Source organism: Phallusia mammillata, chromosome 4, assembly GCF_965637545.1.
Source record: "Phallusia mammillata chromosome 4, kaPhaMamm4.hap1.1, whole genome shotgun sequence".
Classification (NCBI taxonomy): domain Eukaryota; kingdom Metazoa; phylum Chordata; class Ascidiacea; order Phlebobranchia; family Ascidiidae; genus Phallusia; species Phallusia mammillata.
The window spans coordinates 27,510,467-27,522,504 of record NC_137255.1 but is presented as its reverse complement, the minus strand read 5'-3'; the positions used below and the strand labels follow the sequence as shown (position 1 = coordinate 27,522,504).

Below are 12,038 nucleotides of genomic sequence, written 5' to 3'. Positions count from 1 at the left end.
TGATTTCGAGGGTTACTGAAATTTATTGAAGTTATGTCAAGTTCGCCACTCAGCAGAAACAGTCGTAAACATTATGGCACAAAAAAAATCCTTACCAGGCCTTTGTCGCAAATAATATAATTTGAGTTTAAAATTGCTTTTTTTGATGTGCAAAACTTGCTTGTGTATGCGTATAACATAACTACCTGATACTACAAAGAACACAAACAATATACTAAATGCTTTCTTAATCCACACATAAACTGAAGCAAGGTAAGGCATAATCCTTGACATAACATGAAAGAATTTGATTGTTTGTTAAAGGTACCTAAGTGATCTTAAGTTTACAGCGTTTTAATTTGTGTTTATAATCGTGATCATATAAAATTCGGATTTGGGATTTTAATTGTTGTTTCTATTTGAATAAAAAAGGTTTTGATTAATTCTCGTTAAAGAAGAAACAATAATATATATATACGACATCGATATTAAAATTTAAATATATTATCCAAGTTATATTTCATGATTATGTGTGCAAAGTATAACCTGACTAAATGTTTGGCAGCAGTGAAAAAACGAACAACTGACGCTTTTTCTTACGTTGAAAAACTACAACACGGAAGTTTTCTTACGATGACGTTACGTAAACACAAAGTACGTTCCGTCCTTACATGCATATCGGTAAACCCCAATAGTTGCAAACATTTTTATTCGTTTTAAACGGGAAATGATTTAAGGTTTTAATCTCAGCATAAACGTTTTACGTTGAATGTCCCAAGTAATGCGTAATTACCACAATACTGACACCTAGCCTTCAGAATAAAGTTACGAAAGCAGTTATTGGTACTAACTCTCTAGAACCTGTCGGTGTCTAAAATGTAAAACGCCGGTTTCATGAAAGATCATATTTTAAATCAACGAAACAGAAGTTACAATCTACACAATAACAAAACTTCTACCAAAGTGACCACTACTTAAATAACTTTGTAATAGTTTCCTATTCGACTTAGACACCTAGCTACTTTGTTAGCTGTTAGCACTTCCATACTGAGTACTTCCATAATACAATAGCCACACAAGTACTAGAGATGCATCAAAAAGTGGCAGCTAAGTTGGGAGCGCCTTGGTCAGGAAGTTGACTGCAATCGAATTTCTGCAACTTTCGAAAACTGACGGGTAATTAAGAATGCAACATACGTAACAATGGAAAGAGTTGATGGGATAATAAACAGCTCGCGCGTCCATTCATCACTGTTGGGGAAGTATGACGAAAGATGAAGGACTAATAAATAATAGACTGCTTGCTAAAAATTAAGAATGGAGCTCCTGAAAAAATGATCGTTTTGACGTGCATTCTTTTACAACCACATTTGAAAGATTTAAACATTATTCACATATAACATCTTTTTAAGTCTAATTTCTTAACATTAAAAATACTTGACATTGTTATTTTTTAGAAACCGTTTTTTTTAAATGAAATTGATTGACACTTTTATTGTGACGAATTTTCCCTGAAACGAGAAATCATTAAGCGTGATCTGCAAATTGGACCTTCCATTGAGTTCTCTGTGTCATTGGTATAAATTTTTTCTATTTGATGTTTTTTGCAGGACCTTAACATGGCGACACAATTGCACTAAAACAATCAACAAGCCGGAAATAGCTGCACTACGTTGAAACGTTATGGAGGCCAAATCACAAGAAACTGTATGGAGCACTTTGAGTAGAACATTGGTGGGATTAGTCAAGGGACCTGAAACTAAGTACCTGTACAATGTGGCGAGACACACAATTAATGAAAATTCAAAATATTAGATCAGCAATATTTTTTTCAAATTATTGTAGATCAGCCATGAAAAAAAAAACAGTAAATAAAAATCACCAACAACATTTTGGGTTTTCTTTTCTTTGTACTTCATTTATTAAAATCGGTGGCACTGTTGCAATTAGCTTCCAAATCACCATAATGTGTGTGGCCGATTGATAAAGCAACACAGTAGTACGTTAGTAACATTTTTAAAACAATTCGGGCGCCAAACCACGACTTTCCACGTTATTGCCCTTTAGCACACACGTGGGTCAAAATATATTTACTACAGCAACTGTGGTAAAAAATTGCTGTAAAACAAATATACCAAGTTACACTAGTTTGCTTTGTTTGCCATAAGAGTTGCATGAACTGCATGTAATTTAACAAAGCAAGTTACTACTTAGTTTTGTAACATTGCTTTAATATTTGGTTTCCAATCGGAACTTTAATTTTCAACCAAGTCACATCATATAACCGACAGCGGTTGTATCATGTTGTAGTGCTTTAGCTCCCACTTGTGACGAAACCCTTCATAAAACCTTATTTTACCACGTGCAGGAATATAGAAAATTGGTTTCAAGACAAACGCGGCAACTTGATGTTAAATATTATCAACTTTCAACAGTTTAACCCAAAGCATTCAGATTTATAAACTTTTTGGAGTTATTGACTCCCCACGTCCAAACTTGCTTAAATTTTCTCTCCTCTGTTCTAAAAACGAAGGATCATATCGCATTTCGTAAGTGTACATGTTTTGGCTTGCTTTAGTAATGAGAATGAAACCATTCATTACATTAAAGACAGTCATTGTTTTATGTGGAGAGCAGAACAGGCTCACTGTGAACAAGGCCTTTGGTGGTTATATTTATGACAAAGCTTTCAAGTCGATGTCTAGTGTTCTTTATGTTGCCAAATTAAAACAAAAAGTATGTTGATAATTTAAACAGAAGTGACAGTTACAAAACAAATTCCATGTGTTTCACCTTAAGCTCTAGCATGATGTCATAAAGGTTGTTGACGTCATCATTTTGTTGTTATGACGTGGTCGGTTGAATAGACCGATTAGTCTGAGTGAGTGAGATGATTTGTGATGGCGCATTCCGACAAAAAAACCGAATAAATCCTAAGAAATGTAAAACACACTCGAAGAGCAAATATATTTTTTTGTCTTATTTGTCAATTTCGAAACAAAATACTCACTGATATGGATGTAAACACTTTCATCTTGTCGATATTTTATTCGTGCGAAGTAAATCTAACTTTTATTACAATATTAGTATTAAAATAACAAACATTTCTACAATATGGTAACACAATTAATAATTTGTTTAAGTTTAATTTGCAGGTGCGAGACAGGGGTTGCAAGCGACGGAAAGTGGGTTTCAACAAAGAAATCAGTCTTGAACTCATGTTCCATAACCTAATGCGTGGGTAAATCAACAACAATGCTATAATCGTATTTAAACCTATTTGTTATAAAATGTGTTTCACCAACATACAGTAAATACAACGTAATGCAGAGGTTTTTACCAATCGCAGTTACCTGTGCAAAATCCATATATTTTGTTTAACCTAGTCGGTTTTCAAATCCAAAGTGCAATATAAAACTTACTGAACGTGCGGCAACCACACATGCTGCAGAGCGGAAAAATATCTATGGGTCTAAAAATTTTATTGATATCATGCGAGAAATGTTTTAGAGTTTCATCCATTTCCACACAATTCTCATTTCCACTTTTATTGTCAGGTTTGCTTTCAAGCAACAGTGAAGAATTTGGTTCGAATTTCCCTCTATCATTCCATCGATACTCTTCAGTACCGTTTGTCCTCGTTGCACCGATGTAAAAAGAAAGAAACCAAACCTAAAAAATGTTTTGTTTGCAAAGCATAATTCTAATGCCAAAAGCCTGAATTAAGGCTTTGCTAAAAAGGCCCGATTTAAACCAACGCTTGTAAACTGCTTTGCTTCATTAAAACACTGAACTAAACATACTTTGAAGGTGGTTCAAATATTAACTAACCGCCACAAACATCAACCCACTGCTGCGAACTGCTGCCAACCGCAACAATTTTCTAAATAAACGTGCGAAAAAGGAGCTTTTAAAGTTCACATGAGATCGGCAAGCGGCGCCTAAGATGTTGTCTCATCAAAACACAAAACTAGACATCAACCGTCACCAAATTCAACACACTGTTACGAACTTCTGCCAAACACAAGTGTTTATCAAAACAAACGTGCGAAAAAGGCAGGACTCAATCTGTACAACAACGAAGCAACCGGCGCCTAACATGTAACAAGACTCCCTCTGATTAAGAATTCCCCAGTCAAGTGACTGCTTTGGGAAGTAATCAGCAGCAGAGTTTGATGCGGAAATGCTTACCCGAGAGAACAACCAAGATTAACTTGATTAAACTGTTGGTGCGAACACAAAATGCGATTAAAGTAAAACACTTGAGTTTACAGCCAAGAGGAACTTTAAATTTGAACAATTCAAATTGGGCGGAACTTGATCTGTTTTACATACACAATTGGCAGTTACAGTAGTTAGACTAGATTTTATCAGTGTTGGTCGCATATTCACTTGTTTTATTGTTGAGCAGGGCCACAAAAAAGTATCCACGGTCGCAGATTTCGCATCCCATGACATATTTCAAATCACTACCAACCAATTTAGATCAGACACATATCCGACCGCTTCGTGTCGCGAAGGATAAGTTAAAGATTCAAGCAAGATATAAAAGGGAAAGCAGTTGGCCGAATGGTAAAGACAAAACCTTGAAAAACAACAAGATAAGTATAAAAATACACAGGTTTAGGAAAACAGTTCGGGTTTACACTCGACTCAATTCTCGAGAAACAAGCAGAAGTGGCACCGCACAGAAAACATATCATCACATTTTTTACACAAGCAAATAGTGCGAAACTTTCGAAAATAGATAAGAAATAAACATGGACATAAAATATTTTTTTTAAATGTTTTCAGTCGATTCCCAGGTTGTTTTGTTTATTTGTAACGTCGTAATTCATCGTAGGCTGAATCCGATTCGTCATTAGCCCCGTGTCTATTATCATAGATATTAATTGGATTGCTGCCACCTGGAAATTGATCGCGGACTTCCACCTGTTGAGATAGTTGTAAAGTGTCGTAACAGTCGCCTTCATTCAATTGATTGTGATCGTATTTTCGGACATGTGATTGTTGTCCATTGTTGTGCACCTTTGTTGATGATTTCAACTTTCTGACCTGAGCATAGACATCGCTACTTCCCACTGCTATTTGTGAAACTTCTTCAACCGCAATGCTTTCGTGGAGTGGTTCCTGGATTGCGTCATAATGACTGACGTCACCGTCTTGATGACCCAAGGAAGGTTGTGTGAAACGGTGAGCGACATTGTTTTCTACGATTTGAGGAATGTTGTACGTTTCTTCTGATTCAAATTCGTCGCCTGTGACACATTTTGTTGGATGAATTTTTTTTATTATTAGCATATCGAAAGGTTTTATTCTGAAACTGATAATAATAGTTGTAACCAGGAAACAACCATTTCGAATAGTAATATAATGTAATTAAGTTTACCGTTGTTGGATTGTTTTTCGAATACCAACAAATTATAGTTGAAACAAGTTATAGCAACTATTATAAACAACTGTTGTATGTTTTTTACCCCCTGCATTGTATTCAATCACTGCAGCTGCGTTCACCGGTTTGTTTCTCCTGCGAAAGTAAAAGCCGAATTTACTTCCTTGAAAGAGTGAAAGCATCAACACAAGTGACTAATTGCAAGTCAGAAAGTATCATAATCACAAAATGCTTTTTCTATTTATAATCTTACTTGGGCATGTTGATCAAAGTTTTCCTATTTGTGAAGCAACAAAGAATACGCGTGAAGCAACAAAGAAAAAGACGATGATGCAGATTATGACTAATATGACGCAACCGCCTATTGCTGAAGCAATGATGGCTGTGTTGACTCTCGGTGGAGCTGCCAAATCAACAATTTTAAGAACAAGTAAAAAGAAAGAAACAATTATGAAGTTATCACCCGTTTACAAAATACAAAATAACATTTTGAATGCTGATATTTTGTTTGTTCAGAGTTTGTGTGTAAAATGTTTTGAAATTAGCTTATAGTTTCTAACCTTGTGTAGTGGTGTTAGCTGGGGTACTTTTGGTTGTACTTATTACATTGGATGCTGTTAATATGATTGAAGTAGTTGGTTTTGTAGATGGTTGGGAGGATGGTAAAGTGCTTGTAGCTGTAACATACAAAACTAAATAAATATTAGAAATCCTTTGCTTCGTTTATAAAACGGACATTATTAGAACCAGTAATTTGTAAACTACTAACTTGCCATAATAGAAACAATATTTTTTTTATTCTACTTTAAATTGCATGTTACGTTTTACTGCCATTAGTGCAATTGTGTTGCTATGTGTTATTTCACCAAGCGACTCAACACACAACCACAATTTCACAAACGTTCGCCGCAATGGAGACATGCTTACCTGACACTATTTTTTCACAAATGTATCTAGCATTGTGATATGTACACGGTACGTCATACCATCGATAAGAGGTTGATTGTACAGAATGAATATTATAACCCATTGTGACGCAATTATCATTTCCGTTATTGTTATTTGGTTGCTCTCTTTGCCACATGGTTGTTGAAACATCGCTTCCTTCATTCCATCGAAACTTATTTGTGTTCCCGACTCTTTTTGCGCCGATGCAAAGCGAGAAGGGTTTGTCTGAATAAAAACGGTCGATTTCAACACAAACTGCAAACAAAACTGGATCAACTAAGTTGAAGTAAGCATGTGCACCAAGGACGTGGGGCACCACAAAAACTTGAACTCAGTTGGTGGTGTCTTAATATTTAAATGTACATCCAAGTCGAATTATTACAGGTGATTTTGAGTCGGGTTCTATGCTAGGAAATATGAAAACGACTCAACAATAATTTAAATCTTTAAGTAAGCTATAACTTATATAGTGTCAGAATCGCAAGCGTTTAATCTGGACCTGATTCCGAGCAATGTTGCGTCATCTGCCTGCAGTTATCGTATTGTGGCAAAAAAGAAAACAATATTCGGGACAAGGATGCCCAATACACAAAGATAATTTGAAATTTCATGATGTTAGTTGAGGTATGCTTGTGAATGTTTATGTCTCACCTTTATGCCTGCTATTAAACCAGTGGTTCCCAACCTTTTCGTAGTCACGGACCCCTTTTATAAACTTTATCGGTCCGCGGACCCCCAACGTAATTTAGTCTATTTTCGTTTCCTGCATTTTACGTTATTATACGTTTTTTGGGGGCAGAATTTTATTCAACCTTCAAAGTCCTTTAATCTCAATAAAGTTACTGTAGTGTAGCAGTCAATGCACTAAAAGGGATAAATTTTCTAGTGTACAATACTTAAAACAAAGCACTAAGAATTCTATTGTTAATGTGTGTTGTGATGTCACAATGGAGGTAACAATCACTTCCTAATCCAAGGGTTTGATAAACAGTTTGCACTTATATACAGGATTGTAAAAACGGTTTGGGAACTTAAAAATATTGTACTGTTGTTAATGCTACTACAAGTGTTTGCCTCCACGGACCCCCTGAAACCATCTCACGGACCCCTTGGGGGTCCGCGAACCCCAGGTTGGGAACCACTGTATTAAACTGTAAAATAGCTTACATTAAGCTTACCTGTCAGGTTTATAAATGATTTTAAAAAGTTAAAGGTGTCTGTAGTTTTAACGTTAGCTACATTAGCTTGCAACGCAGAACAATTCCCTTCTGCTTCAGCATATGATTTGACTGGAGTCATTTCGATGGAATATTGAGATCCATTGAAGTTGTGCCAAGCTCGTGCTTCAGCAGAAACAGATCAACACCACATAAACAACAAAACTAACAACTTTGTCATTGTTTAGGCGCCAAAAAGCTACGATTTTTATAACTCTGAATGTATGCTTAAACACCCCTTATTGACCATTTATATTTCCTACTTGAGTACAACTTGATATTATTCGGAAAAAAACACAGTAAACTGAAAACATAAATCATAACAGCACGGAAAGTTAATTCGTTTAACTGCTTTAAAGTGAGTGATTGAAACATTTGCGACAAAAAGTTTTTCTAAACAATCTTCCTGAAAGAGGCTTATTTTTACTGAGATACTTTCTTCGATTCTACTCGCACTAATGTAAATAAATGTAGAGGGATATTAAAAAAGCGCACCAGCTCAATATTTTTACTGAAGTGATTTCGATGGAATATTGATATCCATTGAAGTTATGCCAAGTGCGTCCTTCAGCAAAACGAGCATAAACCATATGACACAACAACAAGAATATAACTAACATTGCCGTGTTTGTTTAAACAATCTTAGCTTCTTTAGCACAAACTGTACATATTAAGCCTTCAACAAAATTGCCACTAATATACCGTGAGTATACTTAACTAAGTAAATCGTTTTGTGTTTGAAAACCTAAACCCAAAAAAACGGATTTTTAAGTTTTCTGGCAAATAAATAAATAAACCAGGCCTTTGTCACAAATAATATAATTTGAGTATAAAATTGCTCGTCTTGATTTGCGAAACTTGCTTGTATTTGCGTACTACCTGATACTACAAAGAACACAAACAACATACTAAATGCTTTCTTAATGCACACATAAACTGAAGCAAAGCAAGGCAAGGTCCTTGACATAACATGAAAGAATTTAATTGTTCGTTAAAGGTAAGTGATCTTAAGTTTACAGCGTTTTATTTTGTGTTTATAGTCGTGATTATATACAGACTACCTTTGTAATAGTTTCATATTTTACTTGCACACCTTGCCACTTTGTTAGCTGTTAGCACTTCTATACTTAATACTTCCATGATACAATAGCCGCACTAGTACTAGAGATGCATCATAAAGCGGAAGCTAAGTTGAGTTTGCCTTGGTCAGGAAGTTGACTGCAATCGAATTTCTTCTGCTTTTGAAGAAACCTGACGGGTAATTATGAACGCACAATACGTAACAATGGAAAGAGTTCATGGAACTATAAACAGCTCGCGAGTCGTATTCATCACTGTTGTGGAAGTAGAACGAAAGATGAAGGATTGACAATAGACTGATTACTACAAATTATAGCGTACACGGAGCTCATTAAAAATAATAATCGTTTTGATGTGACTGTCTTTAACAACCAGATGAAAACCTTCGAACATTATTCACATATCATTTTTATTCTGAACTTGGTCTGGTTTGACATAATGAAATTGTTATAGAAACCGCTTTTTGAATAAAATTGATTGACACTCTTATTGTGACGAATTTTTCCCTGAAACGAGAATAAAGACAATTAATTATAGCAAAAGCTACTGCAGGGGTGCATTAAACGCAATCTGGGGGGAAAATTGGGCTTTCCATTAAGTTAACCTCTGTGTCATTCTAATAAAATTCCTGATGCTTTTTATGGACCTTTTCTGTGAATTGAGTTGATTTCGCTTGATAAAAGAAATATAGCGACACAATTGCACTAAAATAATCACCAAGCCGGAAATAGCTGTGCACATTGAAACGTTATGGAACTCAAAACAGTGGATGGCACAACTGGTGGACCATGGCTAACCGCGCTACATCGTATTAAAATACGTTATGTGACTGGAGCTCACACGAAACAATATGGTGCATTGTAGGTAAACACAACTTGAGTAGGACGTTAGTGGGATCAGTCAAGAGACCAAAAACTAATTACCTGTGTAATGTGGCGAGACACACAGTTTTGGATATACAAAATATCAGATCAGTAAGAAAGTTGTCAAACATTGTAGATCAGCAATGAAAAAAACAACAACACAAAAATCTATTTCATATGTTAAAATCGGTGACATTGTGGTAATTTGGTTCCAAATCACCATAATTTGTGTGGACAATTGATAAAGCAATATAGTAGTACCTTAAATCGTTAATAATATTTTTTGAATAATTTACCCGCCAAACCGGAACTGTCTACGTTATTACCCTTTAGCTCCCACTTGTGTCAAAATATATTTAGTACAGCTACTATGGTAAAAGAAATTGATGTAAAACAAATATACCAAGTTACACTAGTTTGCTTTGTTTGCCACATGGATTGTATGAACTGTAATTTAACAAAGCAAGCTACTACTTAGTTTTGTAACATTGCTTTAATATTTGGTTTCCAATTGGAACTTTAATTTGCAACCAAGTTACATCATATAACCGACAGCGGTTGTATCATGTTGTAGTGCTTTAGCTCCCACTTGTGACAAAACCCTTCATAAAACCTTATTTTAGCACGTGCAGGAATAAAGAAAATTGGTCTCAAGACAAACTCTTCTGCTTCAGCATATGAATTGACTGGAGTCATTTCGATGGAATATTGAAATCCATTGAAGTTATACCAAGTTCGTCCGTTAGCAGAAACAGATAAACACAACATAAACAACAAAACTACTATTGCCATATTTGTTTAAACAATCAAAACCCGTCCAAGTTTTCTAACAGGTAAATAAATCATTACCAAGCATGCCCAGTCTTTTAAACTACACTGTTACTTGTGGTCTGCGATTAACCTCACTTTCTGTCCATGAAATGAAAGCAAACAAAGTACTTGTAAACTGCAAAAGGGAAAATATCACCTTAGTCCTGTTTAATTGCTGTGAAATCATGTATATTGCTTTTCTGTTCAAATTATGCTTACGTTACGTCACTTTCCTTATGATCACGTAAAATGGATTAGTTGTTTGCACAAATAAAATCAAGTTTACAGCTTGATGTACATTGTGTAAGGTCGTGCTGTTGCACTGTTTTAGTTTTAATGCTTGTTGTCGTTTTAATTTTAAATAGACAATCAATTCCTAAATTATTTTTTTACCTATTATTAAAGTCATTTCCAAATGCCACAAAATCGATTTTGTGTCTATAGTTTTACCTGGCTGTCTCCTTGACTGCAGTTAAAAAACAATCGACCAACTGACGCTTTTCCTTTTGCCCATAAACTACCACACGGAAGTTTTATGGAGATAACGTCATGGCGCTGTCTTTATCTCACGTGAAAGGAATTGATTGTTAGTGAAACGAATATGAAATCAAGTTAACAACTTTTAAATTCGTGCTGGTTCATTTATATTCTGTTTTCAACTTTCGTTGTCACATTTTGTTGGAGAGACAAAACTATACACCAGGGTTCTTCAGCAGAGGCGATATCGACCCCAGGGGACAAATTGTCAACCATTTTGATGGCGATTTCAAAGTTATAACTTAGTTACTACCAGATTTTATTCGTCTTTCTAACACACATCAGGCAAAGGGCATCAGCTTAAACATGCTGCTGTTACAATAAGTTTTGTTTGCCGGCGATTGTTTGTGTACTTGGTGATCTCGGGTATGGGGTTGGCACATAATTTTAACAGGGAACTTTAAAATAAAGCTATGTATAGCGACGGTCAATGCTTCCCAATACAACGGTTAGTAGGAACTTATTTCGTTGCACCGCCTCTTATACCAGCGCTCCCAAACTGTGAAGTTATTGTAACTTCTAATTGGGTAAAGGGGGATGTCGAAAAACATGGAAAAAGGACAAGCGTACTAAAGCATTTGAATTTTGTTGTGCTTTTCGTTCATTTAGAGTCGGTTGTTTTGCAGTTCTTTGGCAAATTGACAATTCCCTGTCTCATGCAACACAGATTTTAAGTTGCAGGCCCAAAAAGTCACAGACACCACAGCAATGCTTAAAGTTTCACGAAATGTAAATGTTACTATTCTTAATATGTTTTTAAAAACAACAAAGACATCACAATACTCTAACGCATATTCTGTACATCTTACATTGATAATTAATAAATGCGGGCGAGTTACTTTTTCGCTAAATAATGCTTGTTACTTCAATAGCAACATCGAGTGTTAAGTTGAACGTGCGAAAACAGTTTCATTGCAAACAGGAAAAGCAAATATGGACATAGCATTCAAAAACTGTTTTAAAGTAGGTTAGCCCCCTAACCGAAATTGTTGAGTTGATTGAAACTTATATTCTGAACGCCGGGAAACAAATGTCAAAGGCCCGTTAAACTTTCGATAAAGGGCCGATGTATACCAATTGTCAAAATTCCTGCAAAATATTGTAACATGTTTTATGAAAATAACGACATTTAAGACATATTATAGTCAAGTACAATTTCCATGCAAACGGTCCCATTGCATTTTTGTGTTAAGTGTTTTTTTTTCGATTCTT

The 12,038-nt window shown here is 35.3% G+C and overlaps 1 pseudogene; it reads right to left on the bottom strand.

Moving 5' to 3' along the window:
* Positions 1-4,780: 4,780 nt before the first annotated feature.
* Positions 4,781-7,717, bottom strand: LOC145223722 (uncharacterized; annotated as a pseudogene).
* Positions 7,718-12,038: the final 4,321 nt, after the last annotated feature.